The sequence below is a fragment of the Cricetulus griseus genome, chromosome 3, assembly GCF_003668045.3.
Source record: "Cricetulus griseus strain 17A/GY chromosome 3, alternate assembly CriGri-PICRH-1.0, whole genome shotgun sequence".
NCBI classification, from domain to species: domain Eukaryota; kingdom Metazoa; phylum Chordata; class Mammalia; order Rodentia; family Cricetidae; genus Cricetulus; species Cricetulus griseus.
Window position 1 is genome coordinate 22,348,680 of NC_048596.1, and position 14,380 is coordinate 22,363,059.

Here is a 14,380-nt window from a genome sequence, read left to right on the forward strand (position 1 = left end):
TACCCTTCACAGTATGTAGTCCAGCATAATGTGCTGGGAACTGTATTTTCTTTCATTTCTTAATTAAACTGTATGCTACTCTCAGAACAATTACACTACTAGAATACATTTATTATTTAAATCATGAAGAAGAAAAATGACAATGAATTATATTATTACATTAATTATATAACAGTAAAGTTCTATTTTAGCTCAAGACCAGAAACATTAGCCCAAGGGACAATAACACTGTTCAAAGAATAGAAAATAGCAATATATGTGTGCAGTGACTCCAGAAATTTCAAAATAATTGACAGGTGTTTCTTGGGATATGACAGAATGGGAATAGATAAGAGGGGAGGAAGGACACTTTGTCCCTGATGGAATGAAGGTCTAGAGGGGATGGCAGAAAACAACAGAGTCTGGGCCAGGAAGCCTAATCTTCTTTATACTGGAATGAAGCAGAGCTTGTAGGGGATGGCAGAGAGCCAAATCCATTTAGCGCTGGGGTTGTATCTATGTCCTTTGGGTGAACCAAAGATTTCAGCTTAAAGTTCTGTAAAATGGTGGTCAGGAATAGAAACAGCTCCATACGTGCCAGACCCTCTCCTGCACACATCCGTTTTCCTAGGGGAAAATGTCAAAAAAGATTATTATTATTGTTTGAAAATGTGAGAATCACTGTACTTGTAACTGACACAAGAGGCTATGAATGAAGGGTAAGTTATTGGCTGGGTTGGTAGAAAGATGGCTACATGAAAGAATAGATACCTAGGCAGATAGAAAAATGTGGAACAAAGTGGTTGCCCAATTAACCTACACTATTGAAAATTACATTGTTTAAAAATACTTTTTATTTAGGTGTGGTTGTTCACATCTGTAATCAGATTGCCTTGGAGACTGAGGAAGATGGATTCTATGTTCATTATCAAAAATAATAAAGCTACGGACACAAGCTACACATACAATGGCAGCAAGCACACTGAAGATGCTGACTCAATATCCCTTACTCTCACCCTGAATGAGAAGGAACAGGGTTCTCGATCATTTGTGCAGACAGAGTGTCCTGCCACATCGACAATGTCTCCATCATCTCACGATGATCTAGAAGCTTCTGTCATTCTGAACTGTGTAAAAAATGCTCTAATCTAATATCTCATGAACTTCTTTTAATGATATGTGACTTCTTTTTATAATTCTTCATTACCCATGCTTTGAGGAAGCAAAGAATTCATGTATTATAATGCTGCTCCATTTTTGGCATTAACATATAAAGTTTGTGTGATAAATGTGCTGATTTATTCATAATAATCCAGAGATCTGGAAGACTTTCTCATTGCCCTGGTCCAATTGATATTTGATAAGTATTGTTCATTCAGGTGTTTACCAAGGCCACTTGAGACTTTGAAGAAGTGTCTGTGTATTTGGTGACATTTAATTACATAGTTGACCAAGGAGGTGATTGACACAGCAAAACAGACATGAATGTACGTTATAATGTCTCCATTTTCATTGTGAATGAAAAAAGTGTAAATGGAGTTTGTTTTCTTTGATATTACTGTGATGTAGCTAAAGGAAGAAAACAAATAGTCTACATTCTATCTTTCTCAATTTTGAATAATGATTAAACAATCAAGGCTTCATTTCAATATCCTGACATGGAAGGAATCTCTTTTTCATGACAATGCATGAACACTGAAAATCATACCCCTGATCACTGCCAGTCTTCTGGCCATTAGGGGGCCACTGTGTAAGCCTCCACAGATTCTCATGTCAATGGATTCATGGAAATGAATTTCTCTCACCTATTGAAAAAGGCATGAAGTAGTCACTTTTCTTAAAGTTTCCATCCTTATCTAGAAAGTGGCCAGGGTCAAATACCTCTGGGTTGGGGAATTCCTTGCTGTCAAGCAGCACTGATGTCAGTGATGTTATTACCGTTGTTCCCTATAGCAACACACAGAGAGAAATCAAGTTACAAAAAAATCATAGGGCTAAAATACATTAGGGAAATAACCTAGTTCACCTTCAGCTCCATAGTTGGGATAAGATTCAAAGAACAGTAGGAAAGTTTTAACACAGAGAGCAGATTTGGAGCATGGAGGAGTTTGAGGCCAGGCATAGTGGTGAAGCTAAAGAGACTTCAGTGACATTTCACATGAGTACTTGAGCTAAAACTCCTGAGTCTCTTCTTCCTTTCCTTCAGATTAGACGCATGCTTCTCTGACCACTATCTGATATAACTCATCACATCTGTCTATATACCCCACATGTAAATAAGGTTCCAGATGGAATAGTTCATTGAGTGTTTTGAACAGAATAGGAGACCATTCATTAAGAATAATGTGGAAAATTTGGGAAGAAAAATATGACTCCTTTCTTCTCATTTAGAGAATCAAACCATCGATCTGTCTATCTAGATATCTATCTATCTATCTATCTATCTATCTATCTATCTATCTGTCTATATGATAAGAAGGTAAGTGTAAGGCTAAGTACCAGAGTAGATGTGTGCAGACATGTATGCAATCTATCTATATGAATGCACAGAAACAAGCAAAGAAATGCACATATGTCTATGTGTCACACAACAGGATGAAGACTATTTGGGAGAAGGAAAGGAAGTAATGGAATGGGGGCATAGGGATAAAATAAAATAAAATCCAAATAAGATGAAGGGTAAGTTATGATGTCATGATCTGATGACAGCTAAATCAATACAAATTCGGAATATACACAGAAATTTCTGGGAGCTGGTGCTGACAAGGTCTCGTCCACTATCACAAAAACCAACCTTATATTATGTCAAAGTTTCTGTGATCATGGTCTAAAAGCTTTTACAGGGTGGCCACACAAATTAGAATGTGGCTAAACTAAATATGTTTATGTTATTAAACCAAAAAGACTATTATTGACATGTCTAATTTACATGAAATTAATTCTAGTGTCAATAGGACTTGAATGAATTATACCCAAAAGCATCTGTTTACATGCTGCCTGTGACTGCTTCTCTGCTATAATGACAGCATCTCTAAAGGGCCATCACATTTCTTATGACTAGAAAGCCTGAAATCTACCAGAACAATTATGGACAAGATCATTGGTTTCTTCATATCCTATTAGTTCTGTTGAGATCAGTGACTCCATTCTGATAAAAAAAAAAACACTTATCCAATTTTCAGAAGGGAGAATCAGCTGTGAAATAGTGAGATGTTTCATAAATGAAAAGAATGCTAAATTCTACTGGAATAGACCCCAAAGAGACCAGTCATAACATCATCCACCAGCAGAGGACAATGGGATATAAGTTTAGCTGAGGCAACACTCCCCTTAAAATGGGCATTAAACCCAAGGAACCTATGAGAGGATATACTGTTCTAAACTTGTTCTTTGTTCAACTTATCATTTAGTTGGGATAATGACATAAGCCTAACCAAGTTTTGTATATTAGCCATAGACCTCAACAGTCTTAACTCAGGAGTGTTATTTTTAGCCAAACAGAGCACACTGGCCACCGAACCCATATACTAAACCTGTTTTCACAAAGTAAAATCCATTTCTGCATGAAAAATTAGTTCCTTCATCACTACATGATGTTAGTAACTGGAACTTTACCAATGTCTTTTTGACCGACCCCACTCTGAAGAAATACAAGACTCTCCAGGAGAGAGCAACTTCATCCTTTATGAATGAAAATATTCTTATAAAAATTCTGAATTTTTCATCAGTAGTATCTGGCACACAATAAGAAATTTTATAGTGTCTTCAATGTAGAACTAAGTGGCCACATAAATGAAATACATACAAACAGAACCAAATTAGGGAATGTTTTTAACTTAGTTTTGTGCCAACAACTTGGTTTTATTACAAAAATTCTAACAAGCATGAGGAAGAAAAAATATGGACAGAATTTTGTTAACATAGAAGTCATAAGTATTATGTGGTAGGGAAAATCCAATATACATATATGTTTGCAACATGTACAGCCAGTGATCAAAAAAAGAAACAATACATAGAACCATAAATGGGTTCAGAGAGCTGTTTTGAAAAAAAATGGACAGACTTTTGAGAATAAAAATGATCTCAAAGTAAAACTCTGTTTTCCTGGGCCATGCTCATATATAATTGGATCCAGATAAAGTGCCTCTTGTATCCTTATGAAAATTAGAAAAAAAATTTTCATCTGATCTACACAACTATCTTTGTATTCCTAAAACATCAAACTTGATAGGGAGATATTAAACAATTGTCATTCTCATGAGAAATGTGACAAGTTATGTGCTGTGGAATAATCCTTTTGCACACTGTGAAGATTTGCCACCCAGATAGACTGAAGAAAATGCTGATTGGCCAGTAGGCAGGCAGAAGTTGTAGGTGGGACAGCCAAATTAGGAGAATGATGGGAAAAATTAGGGCAAATAAATGGCTGAATGAAGTAGCTTTATTATGGAGTTGAAGATTTCAGGATATGGATTCTTTCCATTTTGAAGATATTTTTCTCATAATGATGAAAATCTAGAAAAGACTTTTAGGATTTTGACAAAATATTTGAACATTCAGACAGAAATACCTAAGCTTTGCCCAAAAGTGTTTGGAAGAGAGAGCAAATGTGGAAGTATCATTACCAGATATCTGTGTATCTGCAGCAGTGCTGCCTCCAGATCATGGAGCAGTACAAACCACAAGCAGCCCTGGGTGGCTCAGAGGACTGGAACCACACTGTGAAACTGGGAGCATCAAGAGGACTCAGGAGCAGCAGAAAAGAGACAAGCTTACCTTGGGGATGAAGTAGTCCCTGAATTTAATGTCATAGGTCACTGCATGGGGCATATTGGTAGGGACCAGTTTTATGACTCTCTAGACATCATGAACCGTGGCATCTGTGTAGGGCATGCGGCTCCTGTCCTGCGTGCAGGGGCTTCAGTCTCTGCCAACCACTTGATCAATCTCTTCCTGTACTTTAGCTGGTTGGTCACAGTGAGAAATGGGGGGATAGAAAAGTGACATTTTTGGCACAGTGTCAGGCCATACACAGCATAATGTAGGTGTTCTAAGAGAATTATAAATGTTCATTATTTCATTTAAGGGTAAAATTATTTATACATATATTTATACAGAAATGCTGTGTAGTAGGTTTATATTACTATCTTTCTGTACACATATTTTAATGTATCAGCATATAATTTTTATTTAGTAGCCTTAATGGCAAATAAAGCATAAGTAATTAAAATTATCATGTGAAACAATGCAGTCACCATGTTTTAGACTGTGGTAAAGGACATGAGAAGTCAGATAGCAAATCTCTATCTAAATACAAAGTTCTCTTACAGTCACATTCTATTCTGTGTATATTTATGAGCATCTGTATTTGTTGCATGTATACAATATAAAAGTCTTTTTTTCTCACACCATATTGAACAAATTGAAACTCTTCAACTATTTCTGAAATCTATTCATATATTTTATATGCCCACATATGCACAACATTTATGTCTTTCAGAAATGGGAGATGAATTTTTCAGTTTTATCTACATCATCTATATGAACAAGCATATGCAAAACACATAACCTTCCCTTCAACCCTCACTTCATTACCAATAGCATATTGGGACCTCTTGAAACTGAAAAGCTTCTGTGTGGCAAAAGACACCATCATTAAGACAAAAATGGCAGGCTACAGAATGGGAAAATATTTTTGGCAGCTACACATCTAATAGAGAGCTAATATCCAAAACATATAAACAATTCAAGCAACAAGACACCAACAAATCCAATAACCCAATTAATAAATGGGATAAAGTTATTAGCAGACAATTCTCAAAAGTTGAAACTCAAATGGCTGAGAAAAACTGAATAAGCTTAGAAATATGATCAAAAACCTTAGTCATCAGAGAAATGCTAATCAAAACTACTTTGAGATTTCATCTTACACCCAACAGAATGGGAATATCAGTTTTTAAAAAGTGACAGCTTATGCTGGTGAGGATGTGGATCTAAAGGAATATTTGTCCATTGTTGGTGGGAATGCAAACCTGTACAGCCACTATGGATATCAGTGTGACAGGCATTAAGGAAGGTGGAAACCAAGCTACATCATGATGCAGCTATACCACTCCTGGGCGTTCATCTAACAATTGCTTCATCCTATCGCAGAAATACATGCTCAGTCATGTTCATTGTTGCATTATTCATAATATCCAGCAATTAGAAACAATGTAGATGTCACTAAACAGAAGGATAGATGGAATTTTAATGTGATACATTTATTCAATTAAGTCTTACTCAGCAACTAAAAAAGAATAAAATCATAAAATTCTCAGGTAAGTGGATGAATCAAGAAAAAAACACTCTGAGTTATATAAATCCAGACCCAGAAAGACAAATAAGGTATATATCCACAAGCATGGATATTACGTGTTAAATCAAGATAACAAAGCTGCATTCTCTAGAACCACAGAGGTTAGATGTAAGTAAGTGGCTATGGATGACAGATAGATCTTGTTAGGAAAGGGAGTTAGAATAGTTAAATACGGACATATGGGGGGAATTAATTGGGAAGGGAGACAGGCATGAAGGAGGGAATAAGGGAGAGACAGTTAAAATTCAAGACCATTTGAGGGATAGAATGGAATCTTAATACAGTAGAAATTTCCTAAATATATATTTGGAACATATATGAAGATGACCTAAATGAAATAGCAAAATATTTAGGAGACAGAGCCCCAACTGAACATCCCTTGTCATCAAATGAAACACTACTAGTACTAGGGTATCAAAAGCATTCTGTGAAATCCCCAATCAACCAAGGCTATTGTCAAGACAACGGGTTGCTCTCCACAACATGCACAGGGCCTGAGTGGGTCTGCACAGTCTTTTACATATATAGTATGGTTTCCAGTTTGGTGCTTTCATGGGATTTGTTGATGTGAGTCAGGAAAGAAGTGCATCTAAATGTGAGAGAGACGGGGAGTAACAGAAAGGAATAAAGAGAGGGGAAAGTATAATCATAACATACTATGCAAGGGAAAGTCATTTTAAATGAAAACGGGAGAACAGCAGTTTGGACTATAATACTTTGTTGTAACAATATCCATTGTTAGATTAATTGTAGTTACATATATATTATTAATTATCATGAAAATTATTATTGTTTTCCATTATTAGCATTGTTTTGATAAATGGATACATTCTTATTTTTTGTAATTTTCCATTTCCTGAGTTAGAATTATACTGGAAATTTAAATAGATATTTTTAAATTCTGGAAACATACACTTAATAAAATGAGCATTATACTACAAATTGTTTCTCTTTCATCCCTCACTGTATTTGTGAAACTCCTACAGGACTCACATGGTAAATACTGAATTGGGAGCTTCCTAGACCTGGTATTCAGCAACCTCTCTGATAACCTCACCTACCCATAAAAGCCATTCAGATACCTGGAGTCCATGACTTCCTGTGACTTTACTTCAGATATTAGTATGAAAAATTCTCACAAGTATCATGAAGAAATAGTAAGTTGAATAAAAATTATGGCAAACCTAGAGTTCTCATCTTCAATAAGCCAGCTGATCTGGTGAATTCCAGTGTAGTCTTGACAAGAATAGTTTACATGCAACTGAGGGATCTCTCTGAAGGGCTTCATGCATCTATTCAGTCTTAAAACTCTATGAGTCTGTCTTGGGTGAATGTTTTCAAAATATTCGGATTAATACATAGAAACTATTTTCTATTAAGGTGGTAAAATAAGAAATGCTGATTTATTCCTTTTATCTGGAGGATAGACCCTGCTGCTCACATTCTTTGAATAAAACAGAAAGGGCACTGACATGCACAATTCTGGGATTCAAATGTTGCCAGCTTCCTCTTTGATCCCCACACATTACTCATCCCTGTGAATCATAAATGTGTGAGGTAAAGGACTTCTTTGACTTAGTTTCTTTTAATAATTTAGTTTCCAAGAGGGGGTTCACCTGCTGAATGGGAATAGGAAGGGAACATCAGCAAGGCCAGCATCCTGTAGATAGCATTGTTCTCTACTAAACTTCCATTGCATTGGAACAAAAGTCTTCAGGGTCCTGTAGATACAGATTCAAAGGTAGTTTTTCTTACAACATGCATGTTTATCTAACATTTGTGTTTCAACGTCATATTTCCTGCTCTATATTTTTCTTATTCCTCATACTGTTGTTTCAGTAATTTGGTGAAGCCTTCTTGGTTGCTTGTTGCTTTCTCTTCTTATCCTAAAAATATTACATATTTCTGCTTTTATCATGCAGTATATGTTGGGCACAGGAGAGAGGGTGTGTTTCATATATGCTGGAACACTGGAGCTCTTTTAAATTACAATGTAAGCGGACACACTATTGGTAGAGTTGAAGTAAATCATTGGACTTCTGAAGTGATAAAATTTCTTAATCTACATTTTCTGCATCAATGGAAAATGTTTTAGAGGATCTAAATATTTAGGATACTTCTCAAAGTGAACATTATCTCACACATTCTCAGAAATTTCTATACTTTCTGCTTACGCTTCAGAGAGGTGAGTTTTCCTTTCTCCATCCCAAAGTTAGATTCATCTGAATGAGGAAAGGAAACTAAAAGATTTTAGCTGATCTAAACACATGGCTTTTAAGAAGAGAAGAACATGTATCCACAAGGCAATGTACCCTGGCCATGCCTGTAGCTGTTTACCTTCCAGAGAACTCAGACACGAAGCAGAATTTGATTGCCAGAATCCATTTCTCTTAGTCACACTCTTCATTACAGCCAGTGAGTAGCACAGAAGGTGAAGCTCTGAGACTTCTCTAAGAATAACAACCCACATGACACTAGAAGTGTCTTTCCATCACCAGACAGGAGCACTGTGGGTCACTACCTGTGTCCTTACCTGTGACATGTGGGTGCTTCAGCAGGAGCAGGAGAGCATATCTCAGCATTGTGCTTGTTGTCTCTGTCCCAGCAGCAAACAGATCACTCACAGTGATTGTCAGATTTTCAAGTGAAAGTTCAGATTGTTGATTGTGGTTTGACTAAGAATAATTTGATGCCAAAATTTGATAAATTATTTATTAGCACATCTGATCCTAACATCTGTACAGTTTTATACAAGCTTATGTATTTGTTACTGAAAGTATAAAATTTAAAATAAAACTCCATAGCTCCCATTCCAAATGGTTATTGTAGCTGTATAGAAGCTTACTGAGTTGTATACAGTTTGTTCTAGTTAACTTGACATGGTGTTTTATTTAAGTACAAGTTTATTCATAATAAGACATCTACAAAATTTTTGTTTTACATTGGTGCCAACAAAGATCCCGGAAAAATAGATTAGTGGAGAAATTATCATATGATTTCAAAGACTATGCACAGATTTTTATAACTTTCAGTTTCACCATTATTTCTGAGTATCCTAACTCTTGCATTGATGTGATTATCTTCACATAAGTGTATACACTTTTGTACTTTTATGCCTTAAAAACATGAAGGAAACATTTATTCATTTTCTATTTCCTCCTATCAAAATCACATGAAGAAGAATATGTGGTAGGTCTAATCTTGGGTTACATGACCCAGGACAAGTAAAAGGCTATATCCTTTTGATCCCTTGGCCAATAGAGCCATGTGTATCTTTAAGTATCACAGGTCATTGCCAATATCCTTGGCTAGTCTCCAGAAATTGACAGTAAAACCCTGTTTTGTTGACACTATATATTTCAGTCACAGAACACAAAGAAATCAGTCTGATACTATTGGCTAGTATTTGTGGTGCAGGAATGTGCCATGTGTGCTACTGGGGGAGAAAAGTTATTCTCAGTCTCACCCAGCTGTGAACCTGTAAGTTACAACAATGTCTGCCCTGATAACAATGCCCAGTAGTGCAATAGTTACACCAATTTCATGGGAGCAAACATCCACTTTCTCATTTAATCTAAGACCCACTTCTTTAGGTAAGACCCATACTGCCATGGTTAAAGAGGGTTAGAATTGGTCATCAAATCCATTAGTCTAATGGACTAATGGGCACAGTGTTGAAATGATCCTTAATGACATACTAATATATCCATAGATGAGAACTCTCTCACTTTTTCATCACAGAAAATTCTCCTTACAGAAGATGACAATTAATACAGAGACACCCAACTGTTCAATGTGCAGAGAACAAAGTATTCTAACCTGATCACTCCTAAATCATGACACACTCCTCCCCAGAAGACTGAAGTATCTTGGAGAAGAGGGGACATTAATGTAAAGAGCCATAAGTGATCAATAACATCAAGGAAGCAATGTTTTCTGGACCCAAAAGGACAGATGAACATGAGATCTTGCAGTGACTGTGACATGCCCAAAAACTGTGTAGGCTTCATCCAATAAAACCCCAAAACAAGGTGTAGAGAGGAAATAGGAAATCCAGCCTCTAGAAGATTTGCTTCTGGGAATGGGAGAGTCAATTTCCTTCAATGATGTGACTCCTGGTAGGTTAATCACATGACAGGAATGAGGTTAGTTGAGCAACAGAAACTGGACACAGTGGTGGAAAGTAGGAAAAAACAGAAATGACAATGTTTGATAGGAAGAGATTAGAGGATGGAGTGGAGGATAAAAAAAGTTGAAGTTATGCTCAAATTGCATCATAGAGATTCTCAAAGAATAAACAAAATATTGTAAATTAAATTAAAACAGATGTATTAAACATAAAACACTTGTTTAAAAAATCTTATTGAAGAGCTTCAGTGATGAAAGTAGTGAAGTGTTGACAAAAAATCCATATGAAACCCAAGAGAGCTTTGATAGCCAGGAATTAACATAAACATCTATGACCGAGATTTTTACAACTGATTTCCAAGATTGCTCCTTCTAAAGGAAGGGTCTTCAGCAAGTGATGACAGAACCAGCAATAGAATTACATGAATAGAAGCATTCTGGAAGAGTAAAATTGGGATAAGTTTCTTCTGGTGGTTGGTGGTGCACAACTTTAATCCCAGCACAGGGGAGGCAGAGACTTTCAGATCTCTGTGAATTCCAGGCCAGTCTGGTCTACAGAGCAAGCTCCAGGACACATTCCAAAGCAATACAGAGAAACCTTGTCTCAAAAGAAAAATAAAAAACAAAAATACAATAGGAGTAAGCCTCATTCCTTTTGATTTTGACTTATAGATTTCAGAACAAATTACCAAAAACCTAGACAAACCATATTTCATCCATGACAAAAATAATACATTCATGACATAATTAAGAATGTGAAAAGGACAATGAACAGGATGTAAATATGTTTCCATGTCATTTATATGGAAATGTTAGTACCTAGATACACACACAATCCTGTAGTTCCAAGCAAACAATGGAAAAAATATTGGAATAAAAATTCTCTGTAGACACAGGAAGACAAGACAGCACTGAAAAGAATGTCCATTTTCACTGTTTTTTTTAAAACTACCCATCAAATCTGTGCTGAAGTACCACTTCATAATCGCTGAGTTGATGTTCATAATAAAGTTTCAAAATTAGAACTCTTTGCACATATTTGGATCTCAAAGATACAAAAGAATATATTAATGTGACTATTGTAATATTTTAGCAGTTGGTCAAGAAAGAAAGGTATTATCAATTGACTCAGATACACCAGTCCTGGGGAAATAGACAGATAAAGTGAAAATAAGCTATAAAGAAATATGTCCATGTATATATGAAGAGCCACAGGTAGAAATAACACAAAAAACCAAGTATGAGGAATAAGTGCATTGTGCTATTAAATTATGAAAATGGATTTTTCTACAAAGAAAGTTGGAAGTGCTGAAACAAGGTGAATTTAGATGAACATTCAAGATTTTATGCAATTACAAGAAGGCAGTACTTTTTCCTTGCTTTGCATCACAGTGGTGTTACCAGGAGCACTTGTGTCTCATTGTTGTGAAAAACCTAATAAACCATTTTAAATGCCATGTCTTGTAGGTCTTTGAAAGGTTTTGAAGAATACCTACCTATTTGAAATCACTCTACATCTAGAAAACCTAACTAACATAACTATTTCAGTGACTATTTGTAATCTGTACTTAAGCATACACTGCATTTACGTAAACAAGATTATAAATATACATATAACAAAAATGACCTTGAAATTTTATCAATAAAGCAAAGTCCATACCAATGCAAAGGATTAGTTTCTACAACATATTCCTTTTTTTATTTAAAAAGAGATTGACTGTGATCATTAACCATTTATAACCAACCCCATTTAAATGAAGACTAACATTTATAAACAATATGTGGGAATGTTGACATATTTTCTCCAAACTGCTTCATTTTAGACTTTATATATTATCCTTCTGGAGTCTTTGCTGGAGTTGAAGACAGATAGTTATGGTTTTCCTAAGTTACAATAAATGATGTTACATATAAAAGTTTAGACTCACAAAGATAGATGATACAACATTTTCATTAAATTTTGCCAAATATTAGTGGACTAAATTTTGGAACTGTAATTCTTGCTTGATAACTGTTTTGTTACATAAGTTTTCCTATGTTAAAATTAAAACCATCCTTTTATTTAGACAGAAAAGAGGAGGTGATGTAGGATGTCCTTCAGTGTGCTGTGAATATATGTTTCTCTTATTGGTTGGTGAATAAAGCTGTTTCAGTTAATGGAGACAGGATCAGCCCATTTACCCTGAGGGAGTGGTAAGAAGCTAGTGGCCAGCTACTTTGACTTTCTGATATTAGCTTGAAGTTTGAAACTCAGTAACAGTCTCTGGGTCTTTACCTTTCATTTCACAACTGACTTAAACCATCCCTGATAAACATTTTGGTATCCAACAAGCCACAAAATATTCAAACAATAAGACAAATTTATATTAACATTTTACCTGCTTTAATTTAATCAGGTAATAATCAATAAAGTCCCGAGGGTTTGCAACATCCAATGATACCTGATGTTCTTTGATATTCTCTGAAAGGTAACTTCTGATATATCTGACATTTTTTGTTATTGTGTGATGACTTCCTGGACAGTAGTCAATTAGTGAAGGGAAATTATTGCAGACCTACAAAATCAAAGAAATTTTTGATAAGATGCATTGTTTTATTTTAGTGGTGTGTGTGGAATGGGTATGCATGCATACATGTGTGTGCCGTGTATATGTGGGTGCCTTAGACGCCAAAAAATCTGATCCCCAGAAAATAGTGGTTTTGAGTCACCTAACTTAAATGCCTAAAATTGGACTCAGGTCCTTTGGAAGATTAGGAAGATTGGCACACATTCTTAACCACTGATCCATATCTACAGCCCTTGCCATAAAACTTTTTAAAAGAACAGACATGGGGAAATAAATATACATATCCATAATATATTGTATAACCAACTTTGGTTTATAGATTCTGACATGAATATAACATAGTTTCCCACATAGGATTTAGGTGTTTTATTTAATGTGTGTAGCAATTCTCTGTGATAATAAAGAGATATGGGTATGGGGTTTCCTGACCAAATGATCAAAGATCTTAATCAAGTTTCCACATTCACAAATACTTTCCAGTTTAAAGAATGTTTAAGAAAATTGACTGATAATCTTATTTCTTTTATTCCATCAATTATAAAATAAGATATGATGTAAATAATTGTCATTTACAGTTTTTAGGAGATAGCAGCAGTGAAGACAGACACCTTTATTTATAGCAAAACAGGAGCACATGTATTTTGAACCCTTGTAAACTAGTCTATGATATGGAATTAAGTGGGTGAGGCTCCAAGAGACTTTGATACCAAAGTACAGCTCATAGCTTAGGGATTTCTCTATAATCATAGCCATTCTTTTTTTAACTTGCTTTGAATTTATTTTTGTGTCTCTCACACTGTGCACCTCCATGCCATCTACCTCCACATCTCCTAGCATCCACCCTCAGTTCTTACAACCCCCAAATAAAATAAAATAAATTTAAGAGAAAAGATCTCATCATGGAAGCTGCAGTGTGACACAGAGAGTCACACAGCAAACCCCTTTATGCATATATCTTTACTTGCAATTGTTCACTCCAAGGACTCAATGGTCTGGCACAAGGCCTCTGATTTCTATTACACTATCAATTCCAGGCCTTTACTAGGAGTTTACTTGGATATCCTATTGTTGCCCTGCACTGTGAAGATCTTGTAGCCCTGGGACTGCAGGACCAGCCCCTCCATGCACCCCAGCAGATCACAGATGGGGTGGATGTTGAGATGCATCTACTTATAACCCTAGTTCTGGGTCTCCGTAGTTGCTGTGCTGGCCAACTCTCCACTTAACTCATGACTGGGTTGAGCTCTCTGGAATTGCCCTGGCTAGTTCACCCCTTATAGTAATGAGCTTCTTTCATGCCCCCAGAGTTGCCTCTTGCACATGTGCAATATTAGTGGAAGATCTACTG

General features: G+C 35.8%; 1 pseudogene; it reads right to left on the reverse strand.

Moving 5' to 3' along the window:
• Nucleotides 1-425: 425 nt before the first annotated feature.
• The window catches only part of LOC100774517, a 47,913-nt pseudogene continuing 33,958 nt past the window's right edge, over nt 426-14,380 (reverse strand).